This window comes from Corvus kubaryi, unplaced genomic scaffold (assembly GCF_017639235.1).
Source record: "Corvus kubaryi isolate FWS band 111438036 unplaced genomic scaffold, C.kubaryi_AGA036_p1.0 132, whole genome shotgun sequence".
NCBI classification, from domain to species: domain Eukaryota; kingdom Metazoa; phylum Chordata; class Aves; order Passeriformes; family Corvidae; genus Corvus; species Corvus kubaryi.
The window spans coordinates 383,471-394,187 of NW_024580666.1; the positions used below are offsets into that span (position 1 = coordinate 383,471).

The 10,717-nt window shown below is 38.1% G+C and overlaps 1 long non-coding RNA gene across 1 annotated transcript; it reads right to left on the minus strand.

The window, feature by feature from the left end:
* Positions 1–1,552: 1,552 nt before the first annotated feature.
* Positions 1,553–9,447, minus strand: LOC121665279. Its single transcript, XR_006016312.1, has 4 exons — positions 9,341–9,447; positions 6,418–6,495; positions 5,560–5,594; positions 1,553–4,606 (listed from the first exon to the last, which is right to left on the minus strand). It is a non-coding gene; the product is annotated as an uncharacterized LOC121665279 (long non-coding RNA).
* Between the last annotated feature and the right edge of the window lie 1,270 nt (positions 9,448–10,717).

The window sequence follows — 10,717 nt, forward strand, 5'->3', positions numbered from 1 at the left end:
GGATTTTTTGTAAGCACAAAATCAGAAGCAAATATTAGATGCTGTAAAAAAAAAGTCTTGAGTGATCATGTGCTGTACTTCTTAATACATATATTTCTATAAAATCCTTAAATCAGCTCTTTATTATGCTCCCCAAATAGAAAAAGTGAATTGGTGAGGAAGTTTCAGAATTAAGTAGTGAGAAATGTGGTGGTAAAAATCAAGGCAAAATGACCAGCGTACTCAATATAGGTCCTAAACACAGTTTTTTGCTACTACAGTTAATACAATTTCTATGAATCCCAAAGGAAACTATATTCATCTTGTTTCATCCTGGAAGAAGGAGCTGCCTAAAAGGAAAACTGCTGAGAACACAAAGCAGAGACACAATGTTTGAGATGTTCTATAGAAGCAACATACAGAAACTTCACCATTCATAAAGCTGCACGTATTCTTCCTTTGCACGTGGTGCTTTTTTCCCCAGCTGCCAAAGTGGTGAGGAAAATAATTTCGTTCAAGCCATGTGAGTCTCCTGTGGAAGTACTTGCTAGGGATTCCAGAAAGAAGAGGACAATGCAAACAACTCAGAACAACAGGGACAGCATAAAACTAGAAAATCGTGGAAGCTGTGGTCTTTTGTTTCCTCACCCAAGGAGCCACACTGAACTGAAAGTGTTGTACCCAGAAAATTCCATGAAATCTTTCCTGTCCCAGACTTCATTCCTGAGGCATGCAGGCTGAGGACTCATGTTCCTCTTCCTACTATGGCGGTGGGACAAGGAAAGAATAATCTAGGCTTCTTCATCACTCAGAGGTGCCATTGAGACCAAATTGAAAAGGTGCGAGGCTGCCTGAATTGGAAAAAAATTTCCCAGCTCAGGAAAAAAGCATACTGGACACCAAAAACTTAGTGACTTGATAAATAGAACAGGACACTATGTAGCAATAACAAGAAAAGAGTCTCCATTTAAAAAAAAAAAATCTTATCAGCCACCCACCATGTGCTATAATTTAAAAGCTTTTGAGCAAAAAGCACTGCTTTACTGCTAAAAGGTTTAAAATGCTGCAGTATGTAGACCAAAAAGTCTTGATTAGCTGTGGCAGATGAGTCAGCAGAGAAACAGTTCACAATGCAGTGCAGCCCTTACATTTTGACATGTATTGTTAAGCGCTCCCCAAAGTCATTCCAAAGAGGCAAAGAAAGAAGGAAAGAAAGGAAAAAAAAAAAAAAAAAAAAAAGAAAGTGTGGCATAATGAATTTAACCTTGAAAATAACGTAAGGGAAAGGATATAAAAATGGAGGGCATGGCATTCCTCATCTTCATAGATTTTGTGGAGGATTTAGAATTAGCATACAAAATTTAGTCTTTCCTGTCACAGGGGATTCCTCAAGATGTCTATGTATTGGATTGTCCTGATGCACTCTAGGCAGAAAGTTACTCTTGCAGCCAGGGAAGTAGAGTCTTAATATTATGTGCTACAGCAAAAGCCCTTTTCTCTGTTTTAGAGGAAGAAAATGTTACATAAATACAGTAACAGATGTGCAGCAGTGCTGGATGACTACACACTGTGCATCTTTCTGTGACTCTACCATCTATAAATCTAAATAAACAAAAATAATTTGACTGAAGGGCTGGATAAAACATATCCCAGAAACATGCTGGTTCTGCAACACTGATGTACAGTTTGCTCTTTCTTTCAGAACATGATGAAGTTGAGCTCCCAGAGCAGAAGTCGAGAAGAGAAAAAGGAAGATGCAAAAAAGAGGTTCTGACAGTTCCAGATCCCAAGATATTCCTAGCAAAAGTCAAAACTCTGTCATTAATATTGCAAGTTTCTACAGGACTGAATTCAATGAGCATTCCAGACAAACATAGGAGATTACAGTTTGGTTTAGAAGAGAGATGGTTTTCTTTAATCTCTCAAGGTCTGAAGAGTTCCTGTTAAATGTGAGAACACAGAACTTCTCTTGCATTATTTAGCCCAGCTTCACGATGGGAAACATTTTACAGTGTCCTCTTGCAGGAATTGCTACGCTTCCCAGTGCAACAACCAGCTGTGGAAGTGACTTGATCAGGATACTGCAAGAAAGGGTTGCAGAACAAAAGCAGCAGCTCACTGCAGACAAAAAGTTAAATGACAAGTCCGCCCTCCTACTGGGGCTGTAAAGTCAAGGGCTGCAGTAACAGTCCCACTTTCACCTTAATTTCCGATACATAATGGACCCACAGCTGCAGCAACATAGGGAAAAAACAGGATGACAGCAAAGCTTTTCTCCCTGCCTGGTTAATACCAACAACAGCTTCCTTCTCTCCACACTGAGCTGCATATGCCTAAATTTTGAAAGATTACCTTCTTTTTTCTTTATATCCTGAGCCTCAACTGAACAAATAAGTTATGAATAATTAACACCCAAGCCTATTTAAATTTCAAAGGTAGTAGAAGTCTTCCTCTCTAATTTTCTAGATTGGTACACACTGTTGTGATTCCAAAATGTTTGTTAAATCAGAAGAGGTGGAGTTTTTTCCCTGTACTTTTTGGAATGTGATCAAAGTCTAAGAAGGTATTAGGATGAGGAAGCAGTTTCCAGAGGCATCATTTTCACTGCTGTGGGTCAAATCATGCTCGATTTCTAGTATAAGAATCCTATCTTTCTGTTGTTACTAATACGCCTCAAAACTGACTTGAGAATATAAGTAGAAAAACTGATGGATTTCACAGTTTACTGTTAAATTCCTATCATCATTTCACATCGTGAGAGGTTTCTAACCACACTGCTACGTTTTGTACAGTTCGTTACACATTCTTATTTTCAGTAGGCTTATATTTTACTGTCTTATAATTGTACTGCATCTAAACACAGAACCATAGGGAGACAGGTAGATAAAAAGTGCAGATGGTGCTAAGAAAAATCTTTCAGCAGATCTTAAGCCAGACAGAACTCTGTGTGCTTTAAATTGCAGCTGTGTGCAGTAACTGTAGACCATCATACTGCACAGATGGAAGTGCAAGTTTGAGGGCTATTGAGCATGTGGATTTTCCCAGTGTGTCACAATTACAGAAACATCTGTGCTAAATAACTTCAAGCTGATCCACAGCAAAAATTGGCAATGTTCAATAACTCTCAATATACTCTTTTTCCCCTGTGGTGAGATGGCCTAGTGATTCTGAGTTGGACTATAGTATAAAACATGTAGCTTCATTATTTCAGGGCCTATTTAGAGATTTCTCCCATGGTAGATTACCTAAAAAATCCATATGTTTTTCTTTACTCAGCTCTGTAGAGCCTAAGTTTCAGAGATGCCACCTGCCTGCAGCTATCATTGACTTCCATTAGAGGTGTGGATATGTAGGTTCTCTGAAAATTGAGTCCTGTGGGGATATTTTTAATTGATTTTGATTTGCACAGGGAAAGGGAAAAGTCTGGGTGGCATGATCATAAGAGAACAGAAGGGAAACAGAGGCAGTTTGCCTCTAGGAAAAGATTAAAAACTATGAACACATCTGATATTTATATGGTGCCATAAAAACATAGAAAACATTCATCACTTTCTTTCTTTTTTCTAGTGGAGACAGTGAAGACAGTACTCCCCTGAAAAACTGTTACAGAACAGAAAACTTTCCCAAATACCCTAAATGATGTAATTACATGATCTTCAACATATTTAGATGACAACGCAGTTTAGGAAAATTCACTGTTCTTTATCTATGACTGAGTTAGGACACAGTTTCTCTCACTGAATTCTCCTGCAGCATTGGAGCCCTGAGGACCTTTGGATGTAAGTGCATCACTCAAATATGACATATTACCAATTCCTCATGCACTGCCACAGAATGATTTTTAAATCCTTGTTGTCTTTAATTTCATTTAGAAAAGCACCCTAAAACAGTCACCAGATTTTTCTCACTTCCTCCCAGTAAAAGAAATAGAAGGATTCATATATTTCTCAGTTGCAACACAGTACTAAAACTTCTGCCTAATGTACATTTTCCATGCATTGTCCAATGTCAATTGGGACTTTACAAGTGTATAATATTCTTCCTCAGAAACTGTGATTATTCTTTAATGTAATAGACTCAGCAGTAGGATTCCTCCCCTTATATCTAGTATGGTTTTTATTTTCCTCAATTCCACCCCAGTTTCTTCCAAGAATACTATTATTCAACTAAATATTTCCTTGACTGCTTTGATGTTCAGTCTCTTGAAATATTAGCAAACTAGTGACATGCATCTTACCTGACATTCAGCCAACTTAAACATTGTTGGTTCTTTCATCTTTATAAACCAGCCTCCAGTTTTTGATAATTACTGATACCTGTTTTTAAATTCTTCCTAGTTAATCTCTGACTTTCTATGGACTGAGCTGCAGCTACTATAATATTCTAACTACCATCACATCCGAACTACAGAGGAACTATAATCTTCTTGGTTTAGGATATGACTCCTCAGAGGGAACAGCCAAAATCATATTGGCTTTTTATGCAGTCTTATCTCTTTGCCAGCTCTTGCATAATTTTTTTTGCAGTTCAATATATATTCATCCTAGGGTGAATGCATAGCTAGTTGATGTCTGAATATGGGTCTTCTCTCCTTGTTTCAAAGGTGTTAAGCTTCTAAGTAACAACACTGTAAAAAGCAAAAGCAAAAACAAAAACAAACAAAAAAAATTTTATACAGAAGCAAAACAGACAAAAAACCACCCCAACATAAATAAGAGATTGAAAGATTGAAAGAATTTCTCAGTCTTTTTTCCTCCTAGCCACCCATCCATCCCCAGTGCACACCCACCTGAAATCATCCAACAGCCCCTCTCCCAGACTTCTTTTTGCCAACTCTAACAACTGCCAAGTTGTCAAATGATTCTGTTATTGTGTCCCCATAGCAACAAGCTTTCTGGCCTAAATGACAGTATTTCCATATTGTCAACTGGAAAATGTCCCAAATAACTCTAGGAGCACCTGGAGTTTTCCTGCTATGCATATATCTTTTTCTTTTCCCCTCCCAGTTCTTCATATATTAAAAGGAAGTTATTTATACTCATTGCAACGGATGGTATGATGACAGCTGAGCTTTTGAAATTTGCTTTAAAATTCTGTAAATCTGTCCTTTCAGTGAAATTTATGTTCCTTTTGAAATATAATTTGTGAATTTTAATGCCATATTAAAAATAAATTTTAAAAAAATACCAGTAAGTAAGATATCAAGATCTTGATAACTGAACAGAGAAAATATATAATGTATTATGCGACACATTCTTCATGCTTTTAAAGTCAATGAGAAATATAAGAGAAATGCAAAAGTACTGATGAAAATGTTTTCCTCAAGGAGGAACACGTTTCTAACCTATGTGTATCTAATACGTTACTCTGCTGTATGCTATGACTAATCTTCCAGAGCAACAGTGTTTTGATCAGACTGATTATGCATATATTAAAAGGGAAGCAAGGTGAGGAATAAAAGCAAAATAAATGCCACCAGTCTAATTGAATTGGGTGAAATTTACACCCCCGAAAATATGGCAATTATGGCAGCCATCTCAAATTTTAGCAGTATTATTCAGTTAGATGATTTAATCTTACCCACTTTTGAAGATGACTCCCAGTCCGTTGGACGCCTAAGATCATAAATAAAAGAGTAAGTGGGTGTTCTTGAAGCGTGTGGAAACTAATTTTATCAGCACCATTACAATGTTCACATAATATCACTTTAAGCACTTTTTAGCATGAGGGTAAAAGAGAACAGAAGCCAGTTTCCTGTCTTTTGGACAAGATGTGGGTCTACACAGCAAATGGTGAAGTCAGCCCCAGTATCCTTGTCAAGTGCAGGTTTTGTGCCTAACTCTATCACCCAGGTTACCAGCAAAGTTTCAATGATTTAACACCGTCATATCCTTTTACTTGGCTTCTTTGCTACATATTAAGCTTTCAATAATGAGTGACAGCTCATCCTATTAATTGCATATTGCTAATTTTGTGGGCGTAAGACTATTATGGTGCTTAATTAGAGACTGTTTGCAAGGTTCTTTAAGAGGCTTTACTGAATAAAGAATTGCATGTCCCAAATATACCAATGCAAATAAGACAAATTCACAAATTAAAAGTTTATTCTAAAAATTAGGACCTCATATATGCAGGTTAGCTATATGATAAGGAGAGAAGGAAAAATACTTAACAATTTGATGTAAGCAATTAATCATTTCTGAAACAGTCAGCATACTTTTAATATGAGAATAATGGAGGAAAGAATTAATAAAGTCTAGTTCAAGGAGAGAGATCCATTTTATTGAAAATATTAACTTAAAAAATAGTAATTTTATGGGGCAAGCCTTGTAGACTCTGTATAATAAACTAAAGTACACTTCATTCACACATTATGTCCTAGCAGTTCCAGCTAGCTGTGCCTATATTACAGAGAATTATTTAAGGGGAAAGCCTTACCTGAGGTCTGCAAAAGCACTGAGTCAAGGGAAACATTGAATTCCACAAATGAGACACTTCCTTGAGCATTTTGTCTCTCTAGGTAAGTACAAAATACAATTAGCATTAAAACATCTGAATTGGTTAGGTTATGAGCACAAGTTGAGGGCAAAATGTGCCTACGTGACAGCAAAAAAGGGGTGGGTACAGGACAATCAGGCAATTGGACAAGGTCTGCAGACTGAGCACAGCAGCACAATGCTGGGAGACATAACCTGATGGTGACATGGGCCACCCCTGTCCTCACAGGCAAGTCTGTCCTCACCATCATACCAGTGCACAGAAGCAGACTGAATCACCAAAGATTCACAACACCCTACCCTGAAATATGAAATGCAGAAGCCCAAAACCTGCAAAATCTATGCTTGTCACAGGAAGAACGAAGGAGGAATGAACATCAAATATTCCACAACATTAAACAAGTATTCAGAGAATCAGAGAATCACAGCACCACTCAGACTGGAAAGGACCTTTAAGACCATTGGGTCCAAGCATTAACCCAGCGTTGTCAAGTCTATCTCTAAACAATGTCCTTAAGTGCCACGAGTTCATATCACTCCATGCAAAGATCTCATGCCTGGGCTTTGTCGTTACTGCTCCACAACTGGGTTTTTTCCCTACTCTTTATGTTTAGAATGCTATCAGTTTTAAATTCACAAAAGTAGTTGCTTCAAGCAGCATATGGGCTTTTGCTGTACATAAAACTGTAATTTCTGAGCTGATTCCTCTTCTCTTTTTCCTATACAACTGGGCTCAGATCAGCTCACGTCCCTGCCTGGCTGAGTGGCTGCTGCATTTAAGCTACATAGGGGTTACTGTACTTGAGTGTAATATAGCAAATGAGTGCACCAGAATCCCACTGAGGAAGCATGTAGCCTGCGGATACTAATGGTTCATCAAGAAGACCTTAAAGCCCATTTAATGCCAAAGAGTAAAGATCTTTATGTTTCTTTCTGCCATTTTACAATTCGTTGCAGAGCCAGAGAGAGAAGGGTTTTTTCCTCATGTGGCAAATTAAAATACGAGCAACTGGGTATTATGTGTTTCTTTATAACACAATATTATTCATGTCTCATCCTTCATGCAAGCCAATAGTGCTTTGATTTAGAGCATGGATAACTGTAAACCATTATTACAAAGTAATCTGCTATAGAAGAATTTATAGGACAAATCCCTTAAGTAAGGGTTCATGGCTCATCAGCCCAAACATCCTACATCTATCTATTTAATCTAGTTAATTTATCTATCTCTATATTTATAATGCATCCACTCACTGGTAGCCAGATGCCACCAGTGTAAACGTAGTTTATTGACAAATGGGGGGGCTTGGAGGGGTTGTTGCTGACAGATAGAATTCAGCCATTAAGGAAATAAATGTTTTAAGAAATGTAATTACTGTGTTGATATATTTTATAAAATTTTATGTTCTTTCACATTCTGACCCATTATAGTATTTTTATTTGGACTGGAATATTTATCTTTGCAAGTAATAGCTGGGGAGGGGTGGGTAGCACAGGGAAGGGTAGTACAGATAAAGAGTCCCAGATCCTTGCTGAAGCAGCAGTGTCCGCTAGCACACAAGGAACTCCTTTGCATGTTATACTTGTTAGAAGTGTTAGTTAAGTCATCAAAAGGTTAGTTTGGAAAAAAATCAGTGTGGTTTCATTTTCTTCTTCCCTGTTATTTATAGTGACTACATAAAACATTTCCAAACTGGGAATATTTTCTCTGGAACTATATGTCTCATTATTTGCCAGGAATGATTATGCTTATTAGGTATCTAGATTGGTATACACACAGTTGAGAATGGCATTCATAGAAGTGAAATATCCACATTTAAGCTCACACATAAGAGAGCTGTTGTTTGATGAGGACAGTTCCTGTTGCTGTTCCTGATAGAGAAGGGCCTGCTGTGCTACTTTTGCTTCTGCTATGATGGGACAAGTTCTTGCCTGCAGGCAAGACTGAACTTCCAAAACGATCATGTTATTCTCTGTGTCTAGTGAGCAATGTGGAAAGCATAGGGGTTTGATTTGAGGATACAGGGGAGCTGTAGGGATTTAATGTCTGGAATGAGTCACACTTCTAGAGTTCACTCTGCCACTGGTCAGTCATCCATTCTGTGCTCGCATATCGTTGCAAATCATTGCATGCTGGTATATTAAAGGAATATTTCTGCATTTGTTGTGTCAATGAAAATTTTATAATGGCAAGTGTTTGTTGTTTTTTTCTTGTTTCAGTGAACAACAAGCATGTGAAACTGTAGCAAACGAATTCTTGGTCAGACCATAGAGCTTCAAACTTGAGCTGACACATTTTGGTGATGTATATGTAATACAAATGCTCTCCATTTTCTGCCAGAAACTAGGCCATCTAACAGCGTCCTCTGGAGCAGTGTGAGTACCAAGCTGCCTCTTCTGTGCCTCTTCCCAAAAGCTTCACAACAGCCAGCCCCTATATTCTGTCCCCCAGCTGTGCCTCCTTTAATCCAGATTTTGAAGGAGAAAAGAAGCTGATTGCTGAATAGCACCATGAAGAAGATAAATTGAGATTTTTTTACTCTTTTATCTATGGGTAGTAATGACACCGTTCCTAGGAGTAACAGTTTCACTCCCAATGGCACTTAATGGCTAAATCTGTGATATTATGCTATAGAGACTAATATCTTTGTAGATGACTGCCCTTGTTCTGGAGTACCTTCAAGATAACAATGTAAGGGCACATACTTTTTCAGACTTCTAATATGACACAGTCACAATCCAGGCCTTTCACTGTCCAGTGCTTACAATCCAATTTTATATCAGATGCCAACATTTGTTTCATTTTTCTCAGACACTGCAGTTATTCAGATCTTTTACATTTAACTGCTTCTATTTTTGCTTACCTGTTTGATTATTATTTTTCTCCTCACTCACTATGTACAAAAGCACGTACTCCATCAACCTGAAAAAAAAGCAGTGAAAGGTGTAACCTGGAGTCAGATTTTGCTTGCCTAAAGTAATTTAAAATAAAACCCAAGGGAGAGCTGTTCACAGTGTTCCATGATGCATGGAGGTGCCGGGGTCAATTAGACACCCCCAAAAAATCAGGTATGGGTTAGAGATCCTGGAATTCATGGTAGCACATGATACTTGCCCAGATAGCTATTTTAGGTGGAGCCATTAGGATACAGCAATGCTGTGGGAAATTTATTGATGCTGTGTATCTCCTGTACCAGCAGAACCAGTATTTATGCACATAAATTCAGATCATGTGATCCAGGTCTTCATGTTTGCTAGTTCTGGCGTGCATCTTTTTCTATTTCCAATACAATGTAAAACTGATGTCCTAGGACTGAGCATGACTCCCTGTGTATAAGTAAGCCAGTGCCCATATTAGTCAGCACACATTCTATGTTTCACTGTGCTGTGCACAGCTGTCTGTGCACTCAGTGCATTTTTTTCCCTTTGTTACCATGACCTCTAAAAGGTAGTTTTGTTATTCCATGCTTCCTAATAAGCAGATAAAGCTAAAGCAAAACAAAATATGATTGTCTTCCTCTGATTTCTCTTCTGGCTTCTGCACCTAACAATGCAACCTTTATTTCTCTCTGTTCCCTGGCTCATTCCTTTCTGAGCACACCTGACACACATAAGGTTTAATAATTTACAGGTAGAGGGCCTAGTTTGCCAGGCTAGAGGCATATTCCAATTTCTTCCCACAACTCTAATGAGACAAAGCAGTCAGAAGCTTATTGCTACCGCCACATAAAATCAGATTTATGGTTGCTTTTTTCAGAAAGTGGTGCAAGGCAGTTTGAGTGTTCCACTGAATTTCTCCATTCATCTTCCAGAGTAAAGTTTTCCCCGCCTGCTAATGAAAGAATCACTATTATGAGTATTAATTTTTTTTCCTAATTAAGAAGCTAGATAAGATTGCCCCAGTCCAAAACACACTGTGCAATTCTGCACAAAACTACTGGCTTTATATCTAGTGGTTATAATTCCCAGAAGACTACCTGTAGAGAGAGAGTTTTGTGTGCTATAGCTCATTTTAGGTTGACACATTAGGACGGGGTGGTATGGAACCAGTGATCCTCTAAATGATCTGCCACTGCTAGCAGAGCTCCAGAGAGTTCTCCTCAGATGGCAAAGGTTATTCTGTACTCTCTGAAAATGACAGCAGAGTATACTGTGTATCCCCTTCTTTCCCAGACAACCAGGAGATGCCCATTGACTTTTGTTTGTTTGCTTTTCTCTGTTTCTGATGTGAATTATTCATT